The following is an 11,490-nucleotide window of genomic DNA, read 5'->3' as shown; positions in this document are numbered from 1 at the left end:
ACATTCATAAATTGTTTCATTAATTGTAGAAAATGCATTTTTTGTTAGAATCCTAAAACAAAAATGTTACATGTGTTTCACATCCCTCTAAGATATTGAATTTAACATTTTTCAATTAACATCTAACGTTTATTGAGTCGAGGAGCGCGCCCGGCGCGCCGTCACAGCTAGAGCCGCTTCGCCTCCCGGGCGCGTCACCGCCGCCGCTCTCTCAGGGCGCAGCCGGCTGAGGGGGCCTGACGTCAGAGAGGCGCGCCGCTGCTCACGGTCACTCTTCTGTTAAGTGGAACTGCCCAGAAATAGTGCGGGGGAAAAGACCCACTGAAGTTTTCGCCGGGGCTTTGCAGCTGTCTGTCTTGTCGGATATTTGCTGGCTCAAGTTCTTGTGCCAAGGTAAAGACCGAAAGTTCGCTTTTACCGGAGTTGTGCCCCCTTGGTAAGTTTTCGTGGCTTGCTTGCTGGCCATCTTGCGACATACAGGGCTGCTAATGTTACACAAGTTAATGAAGGCTTTTAACTGCACTTTAAAGGGGCGCTAACCCCCAGGAGGGCTTCGTGATCTGTTCGGGTGACCGTTCCGCCCTAAAATTTACTTTATAACTTTTGATAGTTATGAATTCTTCAGAAATGCTAGTCCGTAGTATCCAGATGTTGTCATTACAGACATACTGTTGGAATAAACTTTTGAATTTTCCCGTTTTAGTTATGTGGAGGTCCATATTGGACCTTTGAATTTTCATGATATAAAACATTTCACTATGTTGAAATAACGCACGTTCACAATAATTGTTTTTGCTTGGGACAAGAGTTTTCTATTTACGAGGATATTTGTATTTATAGTTTTCTGTATATGTCGAAATCCGAATTGTTAAAATCAAGTCACATCCGTGTGTATGTATGTTTTTTCTTTGTGCGACAGTAAATGTTTGTATGGAGTAGAAAATATTGCATATTTGCATTGTGCTGCTACTTTATTTTTATTTGGGGGTGGGGGGGGGTTGTAATGTTGCGGAGGGAGGGGTGCGCGTTTGGAGGAGCAGTACGAAAGTACATTAAGCGAGGGTGAATGGCAGAAGGAGTTAATCGACTGGCTGAGCGATAACTTTCCTCCCCTGCGGCACGGTGGCTGTCGCTGGTTGGCGGTGTGCTGACTGGCTTTCCAGCTTCTGGCTGTGGGAATGCTCGTACGGGCGTGGGCCGCTGCTCGGGCTTGGCATTGTATTTCGCCAGGTAACTCGAACGGGGCCTCGCTCTGCACATGCCTTGGGGAAACTGGAAACCGCTTCTCGATGGGAAATGTTTAGCGACACCGGCTGTTTTAATGTTAAAATACAAACGCAGAAGCCCACTGTTCAGGGGTCTCGCTAATGAGTGCTGTCCGAATCTTACACCCAAATGAGAGTAAACTTTGACGACTTTTGGCCATTTACTACTCTCCAAGATAAACGAGAACTTACATTTCCGGCGTTTGGCAGATGCCCTTAGTCAGAGCGACTTAATAAATTCAATGTATGTCGAAAATAGCCTTGGGGGTAATCAAGTCATTTTTACTTTGTGATTTGTGCATTTTTTACCTTTTAGGGATTAATGTAGTAAATAAGAACAGTCTAATAGCACACTTTATACTTTGATAGGCTTTATCCTCCACGTTTCTAAGCAGATTCAACACCCATAAAACGCAAGTTTTGAAACAGGGCATGCCTTTCTGACTTGAAAAATGTATAAAAAATACTGTTCCTGTTTTTGCTCGTCGCTATGGTAGCACTAATCTAATCGCACACTGCAGAGTGAGGGACTGGAGGAGGGAGTGACATACTACTTAATTTTTTCCGGATTCCCCCACAATTAAACTATACTCTCTGCTGCTCCAGGAATGTAGGAGAACAATGGCATTGTCCACGGGGTTATGCCCCATGCTTGGCTGAGTCACATCCTGTAATGGTGCTGATGTTGCTTGAGAAACATGAGAGTAAAAAGTAACGGGTCAGTTTCGAGGGTGGGGTATCCGCTGTTGTACCCTTGAACAGGGAGCTTTATTTGACTTGTTCCAAACAAGTTGGGACAGCAGGAACAGTCAGTTCTGGTGGATAAAAGGCACCGGTAAAATCCAGGCGATGGACACATTAATTGGTTGTTACTACTGTGTCATCCAGAGAGAGTTGAATTTTTGATAGGCATGTTCCTCAGATGGTGTGGGTTTGTGGAAGGCTACAGGAGCTCTGCTTAAAATATATCTAGCTATTTGCAGCACTACCCTTGGGTGGTTCGTTTTACTGAGAAGGAAGTATCGGCGAAAGACGGAAGTGATGATAGTGACTCATGAATGACAAGTCCAGTGCTGAGGCGGGATGTGAGAGGTTTCTGTTTTGTTTATTGCTCCACGATAGAGATTAGGCCACTGTGAAAAGACTGTACTGCATACATGCACTCGTAGTCTGTCTTTTCTCTGGGTTGCACATAAATGTCCCCCCAGTAGCCATAATGTGCTCTGGTACTACACATCACTACACATCACTGCCACAGAGACATCTGGGTAATCGTGGCCTCTGTCACCAAGAAAAATAACATAAAGTGGTCTTAAAATAGAACAGACCATAGGTTAGGTTCCTGCAGTATCCTTGTTGTGTATTGTGTTGCTCTTGTGCCGATGCCAAGTTGCAGTAAACAAATAGGTACTTGTCATTTCTTGAAAGTTCACCCTAGTTGCCCTTTTGCCTTGTTGTGTCCTTGACCCCTGTATATTTAATGTTCTATTTGCATCTGTTGTATGTCTCTTTGGACAGAAGTGGATGCCAAATAGACAAATGTAAAACCTGAGAGCCTGGGCTGACTTCTCTGCGGACTGAGCCGTGTGTTTATGGAAAAGAATGAATCAGAGGAGGAGCAGGAGCCTGTCTGTACACATTCCAGCCCGTGAGCCTGTTTCAGCAGAACTCTGCAGCTGTTGTATAAGGATAATATGCAAAAGCGGAAATATATTTAGAAAGGGTTAGGGCAAGCTGTCTGCTGGTCACATGACCATCATTGGAGACTGTTTATAATAAATTTTCAACTGTTGTGTTCTTCTATAACTGGAATTCATGAAATGTGGTTTGTAAATTTTTCTTGAGTACCAAAAAAAGTTTTCTTTTTTATATTTCATGGAAAATCTTCTTCTCGCTTGTTTTAGTAATGAATTATAAGTGGCAGTGTCTCATGTTACCAGTGCTCAGGTCCCTTGTGCCAGGAGAGATGATGGCATGAGCTTTGGCCTATGTTGACCTTTGGCCTTCTGACTGGTATGAACAGTGCCGCATCAGGTGTCCGAAAGGGAAGTTGTGGCTTTGCCCAAGCTATTTTCCTGGTATCCAGGCAGCAAGTTGTTGGTCTGTTTGACTTCCTGAGCCTCAAATGACTCTTATTTCTGAAATGTCTCTTGCAACAGGCATTTCAGCGTTACTGTTACTGGCAGCTCTCCATGTGTTCAGCTTGCTAGCTATGTGTTCTGTGTTTTCCTCATTAGACCTGTGTTGGGGGGGGGGGGGGGATCTGCCTCCTGTCATCCCCTGATCTAGCTGCACTATACTGACCACTAGGCCCATACTGGCACAACATGCCCTCCCCTCCCCTTGGGGAGATCTCTGAGCAGCCTGGGACAAACACCAGAACACTTGGCTCACCGCTGTTTGGAGCCAGACTACTGGTTTCTGAGGGAAAAGGTCACTTGTGTCTCAGACATCTACATGCTTAAAAGTGACCGTTAAATTCCCTTTTTAGGGTTAGCTGGTGTTTTCATATACAGATGGCCCAAATGAGGAATTTGACATATGCACTCCCCCCCCCATCCCCCCCGCCGCACACACACACACCTGTCCCTGACATGCAAAATAAGGATTGCATCGTGTCACTCATGAGTTTCTACAACTGAAACTGAGTTCCTGAATCTGATGCCTTTCCTGAAGTTGGCAGACAGGCCTCCCTTTCAGAATGTTGTCTTACAGAGGTCTGAGACACACTAGGAGAGATGGAGCCCAGCCAGGGGGTCATGATCACCGAGGAGGTTTGGGTGAGCCCTGACACGCTGATGGAGGTGTTATGCACATCACTGCAACAACCCTGGAAGTTATTTAAACACCTGAGTCCAGTATCAGCCCAATGAAGACCGGTAATTAGCCTGTTCACTCCTGGAGAAGTTTTTTATTCAGAACTTTTCTGAACCGGTACTGCAGCAGCAGCATCCTGGGCCTTTTGTGGCCATTTGAAGAGCAATCTAAGTGGGAGCCTTGCCCTAATTGTAGGGGGGGGACCCTCATGATGATTAAGTTCAATTTAGTAAATTTTTATGTAGTGCCTATCGCAACAGAGTTGGTGCTTTACATGGGTGTGGTGTGATACATTCCTGCATCATTTATGCAGAATAATTTAAAAACAGGGAAAAGGGAAGACAAAGAAATGAAAGAAAGCGGAGGATGGAGGAGAGGAACCAAAAACTCCCAAGTAGGTGGAAAAAACACCCCTGGGGGGTCTGAGGTCACCTGGCTGCCCCCCCCCCCAGGCATGCTAATTATATAGAAAAAGAGAGTGGGCTGGCTTGCTAAAAGCAAGGAGTAAACTGGGGTCAAGGGCAAAGCCAAAGTCCATCACTGAGTCAGTTCTTCATGTCGGCCTGTGCAGGATGGCTGTGTGGCATTGCTCTAAGGAATTGTGGGAATTTTTCATTTACCTCCTCTACTGTCAGCTGACGGTGGGAAAATTTATAACTGAGCCAGACAGAGGAGAGACAGAATTCTGCTTAATATCAGCTGCTTCAAGAAAGTACCTGAAGTATGGTGCTTCAAGGTGATTTTCCACTGGCATAATAACTGGTACCGGCACTGAATGACATCACAGTGCAAAAAAATGGCTGAAGTATATTATAGGGCTGGCCAATATGGGATATTAATACCAAAGAGCAGGCTTTTTCTTACCTTCAGTTCAGTACGGACATTATAGCACAGGGAGTTTGTCTCACTGAAACATCTTTATTATTTAATTTTATTATCTTTATTAAGTATTTAACATTATTATTCCTTTTCAAGATTATCTAGTATGTTTAAAAATCAGTTTAAAGTTTACCTCCGCTGCTTTTGCATGAGTGCTTTGTGTGTTCTCTGAAACAGTCATAATCATTTTCATCCTTGCTGTTTAAATCACTCCTAGACACGTTTGTGAGAAATTTATGTTGAACCTACTTTTCTGTTTTATAAATACCCCAATATTTATTACAACAAAATTACATTGCAGTACTTAAAAATTGTCCAATACCATGCTGTCTTAGTATATTATACAAAATACTTTATTACTTTTCATTCTATCCTGATCTCTGGTTCTTCCAACCTAATCGCAGTTAAAGCATCATTTGCCCACGCATCCATTATTATTTTTATTTTATTTATCATTGTTTTCTGAGTTTGCAGCTGTTTTCACGGTGGCATTTCTGTTGAATTTCAGAGGCAGGCTTTTTGCATAACCATTTGACAAAGAAAGTCCCTCCCCAAAGTACCGTGCTGTCTTACCAAAGTACCAAAAAAGTACCCCCCCCCGGCACTTCTGGTACTGGCACTTTTGGTCTGGCTGTTTTGGTTGCCCTAACTCACAGGTGTCAAACTCCAGTCCTGGAGGACCGGAGACCTGCACATTTTTGGGATTTCCCTCGTTTAACACACATCTTTGTGCTAATTACCACACAGCTCTTGAGCTGAATAATTTGTGATGGAACAGGAAAAGAACTAAGCTACACTGGGTTCTGGCCCTCCAGGACTGGAGTCTGACACCCCTGCCCTAACTGAATGGCCAATTGAGCGTTTCCTTTTTGTTGTCAGAAGTTGATATGCCGGTCCTGGCATATGTTCATATCAATCATATGTTTGGCACAATCATTTCTTGTTTCCTTTTGCAGTTTGAGTAAACATTTACATTGAATAAACATTTACCTTTGGGAAAAACGTTAGAGAATCGTGATCTCAATTCAAGCAACAAAAGGCAATTTTTTTTTTCAGAATTGTGCAGCCCTATTTAGCTTTCTTTTTTTAAATTCTAAACTTTCCCTGTACCAGAATTCACCCTTGTCGTAGACAAGAATTCACAACCTTAAAAAAATTAAATGTTAAAAGCCTTCAAAATCTAAAACTAACAATACGTACTGATGTGTGTGCAGCGTTTCACTATTGTAATAATCTTAGTTTAAAAATGTGTATTTTTATGAAAATGGTGCTCCTTTAAAGTCGTGTCCCTGATTTTTGTCAGCTCCGTCAGATTTCTACACAAACACAATTTAATGTATCCTAAGGACCACTTCCTCAGTTCCTGGTTTAAAAATGAGAGAATACTGCTCAAGCACTGGTAAGCTCTCTTCTAAGTTCATGAAATAATATTGAATCAGGTATGTCTCAACCATAACAGGTCGACTCCATAGCCCTTTTAAATAAAACTAATTAAAATTATGGTTTTAATATGCATATGTTGGTTACCATTAAGAGAACTCTTTACAACTTTTAAAAATAAAATGGCTACTCATTACGATTGTGCTGTGAAATTAAAAAATATAACAATTTTGTCAACCCTGTCTCATTTTACAGGTTTCGATATGAGTTCTGAAACAGCTAAAAATAGTATGAATGTTTGAAATGATGTTCTTTGTGCTTCTAAGTTTTTAAAATGTACAGTTTTGTGACGTCAACACTGTCAGTTGGCTGTCAGCTCAGTCAGATGGATTTTTTCTGTTATTGATTGAAAGTATGCTTAGAATGTTAATGAGTTTGTCATTAAAAATTGTCATAATAGGGTTATAAATGTTTCATATTACACAAAAATTCATAATATTATAACTGATGGAGTTGATAAAACTTTTCAGCTGCAAAAAATACTGTTTAAAATGAAATAAAATGAAATCACTGGGAGGTTGGCCTGTTCCAAAGTTTAACAGCCACGACTTTGATCTTTTAAAATATATTTTCCATATTTTCAAGAGTGAGTGAATAAAAATGATGGAATAAAATATCTGCCAGGCTCTGGGATGCTGACTTGTTCTCTGTATGATTTCTTTCATTTCTTGATGCGCTTGAAGTCTCTTGTTGCTGGTTTGACGTTCCTTTTAGTGTGGGCTCTGACCTTACACTGGAGGCAGCCTGTGCACTGTTGGGTGTTTTTCTGAGACCATGCAGTGGGCGTGACTGAGGCTTGTGTGTCTCCAGTGAAACGGAAAGGTGGGGCTGCTGTAATGCCAACCAGAGCCGTGCCACTTTATCGACAATGTTTACCAGTGAAATCAACCATGCAACAGGTGGTGCTACATTCATGGAAGGGCTTTTCTGCAGTGAGCTGTACTCACTGGGGGTCCTGCACAGACCTCACCCCTCCTCTCCTCTCCTCCCTCTCTCCTTTTATCCCACACCTTCTCCCTGTTCAGCCTAGTTTGAAAGTGGACTCTGGTGTTCCTTGGAACAGTGACGCCATGCTGCCAATAACACTTGCCTGTTTTGCTTGCATAGTTTTCACCGTGATCTCCACTCAGCTGCTCTATAGCTCATCTTGTGTTTGTGCTTAAGCAGCCTTTACATAGCTGCTGGGTAGCGGGTGCTGGGGCGTGGGCCATTTCAACCTGGTTGTTTTGGCAGCCCCCATGGAAAGGTGTCCTTGGGGGGCAGTGGTATTTACCCAGTGCGAGGCTTTAGTGTTTATACCTCCAACCACAGTGTTCAGCCCACGGCTCCGCTGGTCTGCAGCCCACACCTTGCTCTTCTCCAATGTTTGGAGTTTGCTCATGAACCAAATCTGCTAGCGGTGTAAGTTTTGGCACACTAGCACATAAAGGTTGGTGTGTGTCTTGCCTCGTTTTCACCAACATGGAGCTTGTGCTGGGCTGGGTTTCTCTTGGTGCCTTTTGAGAACTTGCCCACATTTCCAGCGATTTCAAAAAAGAATGGAACAGAAATGTTACATAGATGGAAGTGAGTAAAATAAAGGTTCATATGAATTCCATTTTTTGGATTTATTCTGATTTCTATCTAAGTTGATCTTAAGTTTTTATACAACCAGTTTTGAATCTTGTTTTTGTAAGCAGCTGAACCAAAAATATCAGCCTTTGTCTCATAGTTTTCAGAGTATGACTCTTTGCGCTTTGTCCATATTGCCTGCATCCATTTTTATCCCCTTAAACGCTATTTGTCCGTGTGTGTGAGTGAGTTTATTCTTGCTCGCTTTTTTGTCGCTGTTCTTTTAGGATCATGCAATAAGAGTCTGCTAAAAATTGAACATTTCTTTCCACTTCATGATTTGTTCAGCACTTGAGTGTCATTTTTTTAACTCGATCCATGACATGTTTATAATTTATTAAATCTGGCCAGCAGATCAAGTTTTCATTTTCCACAGAAGAAGAAAATGATGATGAAACGTTCTGTTAATAAACTGGCAGTTTGTTTCACTGTCAGCACCTGCGATATCAGATAAAATTACAATAATTATGCATTGAATTCTGGGTATGTGGAATATTTCAATGTGATAGCCTGTCCCACTTTTATTGACGTTTTGGTTCCAAATTCTGTGAAGAGCTTTTCTGTAGTGCCGTGCTGGAGCCGTTTTTTCTAGCCCAGACCCAGTTTTTTCGTGGAACCATGCGCAGAACCAGTTCCAGTTTGGGGAAGAAGCCTTGCACCAGCTCCGGCACCGTGTTGCAGTAAACAAGGGATAAGAAAACACTTTGTCTGAAATTGGCTTGCTTTTTTGCCAAGGTCAAACCATTTATCCGGGGGTGGGTTATAAGCCTTGCTCAAGGACCCACTGGTGATGGGACTATTCTGTTGAGGCTGAGGCTGGTGCTCGAACCAGCTAGCTGATGGTCACTTAGCACTTAGTCTGCTCCATATCGCCCCCTTGTTTGTTGGATGTTAAGTTAAATCTAGGGCTGCAACTGACAGTAATTTTCATATTTGAGTATTCTATCGATTTATTTTTATGATTAATCAGGGAATCGTATAAAATAAGTATTTTGTTCATTTTGTTCCCTTATGCCTAGCAGGTCTTTGAATAAACTAATAGTGGTTTTCATGTCACAAAAAAAATTATTGCACTTATTGCACGAATTACCAATCAAAAAAAAAAATTTTTTTAAAGTGCCACTCCTGTTCAGTGCATGCCTGCCGTATTGCATCTTTATCTAATGTCTAATAAACTGCATCCATTTTTCGAATTCAGTACGAAATACCCTGTCTCATGCTATGATGTCATTCAGCACCGGTACCAGTTTTTATGGCAGTTCAAAACCAACACCTTGAAGTACCAAAAGTAAGGTACCTGGTGTGGTGGAAAAGCACCCTAAAAAGAGAATGCAGAATTATGGGATGCTTGAGACCCTCTTCGGGCAAAAGGAGGAATGCTCCCAAACTTGTGATAGATGACTGGTAGAAAACAGCAGAAATTCTTTCGCTTTCCCCATTTTCATTGTCTTCCATTCTTCCACACAACCACACACACCTCTTGATGTTCCAGTTAATATCGTCCGTGCCCTGCTGTTACGAGTTAAGCAGTTAAGTTATGAGTGTTGAACTTAATCTTTGTCAAGGTCTCACTCTTGCTGCTTTAGACTGCCTGACCCAATATCTTTGGTCCGTCTGGTATAGGTATTAGTTGTTTTGTATTGGATGGGCTTGTGTTGGCCCTTCGGTTTACACTAGAAGCCACTGTTTGATTTGAGGAAGACGTGTGTGTGTGTGTGTCTCCCTTGCATTCCTGGGAGGTGAGGCATGGACTTCAGTGTAGCAAACATCTTGGTGAGGTCAGCCTGAGGACCCCAGAGCCATCCGGTGCTTGAGACCAGCTGGGGGGACTCACACTTTTTCCAGGATCTGCACCCCCCTGCCATTGTTGGAAACAATACCATTTTTTTTTTTTTTGCTGGGGTCTAAAGTCGCCATCACGAGTATGGAAAGTATGGGCTGGTCCCCCATGGCCCTCTGGGGGTAAGCCGCTTTGGCCAGGCCGTTGTCGGGCCCGTCCTTCCCTGGAAGAATGGCAGGAATGTTCATCGCTTCCCTTGGAAAGAACATGCTGCTACACGTAACAGCTACTGGGCTCTGTGAGGACAGGCTATAACTAACCGGCGGGGGACTGGGGAGGATCCCCCCTCCCCTCCCCAGAGTTGCCCTGGAATGGTGGCGGCTGTGTAGAGATGATCACTGTTTATCCTCATTGCTGGTTTGGTGGTTCCTTCTGCAGTCCATAGACATGCATGTCTTTCCTCCATTTCAGCTGCATATATTAACCAAGGAAATATCCACTGGGCAAGTGAGGGCCTGTAACTCCCTGCTTTTCATCTGCGAGATCAAAAAGGCGACTCGTTCGCCACGCTAATGATCGACTGCGGCACAAACCCTTAGTTCATCAGTCAAAACAAGGAGACCCCCTCCCCCCTTTTTATGATGTGGCTCAGGGGCCTGTGGAGGGGGGGTTGGGGCTGCGGCATTGGGAGGCTCCTTTACAGGCGGCTTTTCTCAGATTAACTTTTGTCTTACTTTAAATGTGCCAAAGAGCAAGACACTTGGTTGTTAAACCACTTAATTTTTATCAGAACAATTTAGTATAAATATAGAGGCTTGGTTAGGATTTGTTTAAATAAAAAGAAAAATGCTGCATTCTGTAGTTATTGAATACTAACAAAATAAGCTTGGGGGGTTTTAAATGCCACCGAACTATGCCAACAGGTAAAGTGGGACCGCTGCTGTCATGTCCTGCGAGGGGCCCCGTCTCCGCACCCTCCGAGGGGCCCCGTCTCCGCACCCTCCGAGGGGCCCCGCTGCAGCCCTGTGCTGCTTCACCAATGATTCTGCAGCTGCATGAGTTTCATCTCTGTCTTGACATTACATGTTCCTTATTTAGTTATTCAGCAGAGCCATACTTAGTGACACACACAAGGGCCCAATGGTGAAACCGCTCTGCTGACCCTTGGATTTGAACTCATGACCTTCAGTTTACAGGCAGAGCATCCTAGCCTGCTGAGCCACACCCATCAGGCCCGGCAGCAGGGCACTCCGGCTCCTTCATCCCGCTTGCCCTCCATCTCAGCTGATTAAAGGGTATGTGTTAGGGTCGCATCTTTTCTTATGGAGGAAAAGCTTATGCTGCTCTCCATTTCAACTCAGAAGTAGGAAGTTTTGCATTCCTAGTTGGAGTGACCCTCAAAGTCTGAATGAAAATCGGAGGAACCTCTGCAACCCAACCTCAGAATTCAAGGTGGCTCGCCTGTTGTCAGCAGACATTAAAGCTGTGGTTATATACTGTATATTAGCGCTTATGTTTTATTTGTGTCTCATTATATTGGTTGTACAGACATTACTCTCTAATTGTTATTTGTAGCTGTGTCGCTATGGTGTTCTATGTGGGGGAAAAACTGCACAATGAATTGATATCAATTGGTAATGCTAACAATAGCTAACAATGAACCTGGCTAGAACTGGTTTTGCTAAATGGCTTTCCAAC

At 43.2% G+C, this 11,490-nt stretch overlaps 1 protein-coding gene across 11 annotated transcripts in view; it reads left to right on the top strand.

Moving 5' to 3' along the window:
- Positions 1-225: 225 nt before the first annotated feature.
- The window catches only part of pacsin2 (protein kinase C and casein kinase substrate in neurons 2), a 30,581-nt gene continuing 19,316 nt past the window's right edge, over positions 226-11,490 (top strand). For 2 of the 11 annotated variants that reach the window (XM_023795522.2, XM_023795521.2), the window contains exons 1-2: positions 227-393; positions 10,982-11,087. The gene's annotated coding sequence lies outside the window, so the exon portion shown is untranslated. Of the gene's footprint in view, positions 437-10,981; positions 11,088-11,490 lie in introns of all 11 variants that reach the window. The other 9 variants (XM_023795520.2, XM_023795519.2, XM_023795517.2 and 6 more) reach the window with 5 other exon arrangements.

This window comes from Paramormyrops kingsleyae, chromosome 1 (genome assembly GCF_048594095.1).
Source record: "Paramormyrops kingsleyae isolate MSU_618 chromosome 1, PKINGS_0.4, whole genome shotgun sequence".
NCBI classification, from domain to species: Eukaryota; Metazoa; Chordata; class Actinopteri; order Osteoglossiformes; family Mormyridae; genus Paramormyrops; species Paramormyrops kingsleyae.
This window is presented reverse-complemented; position numbering and strand designations above follow the sequence as displayed.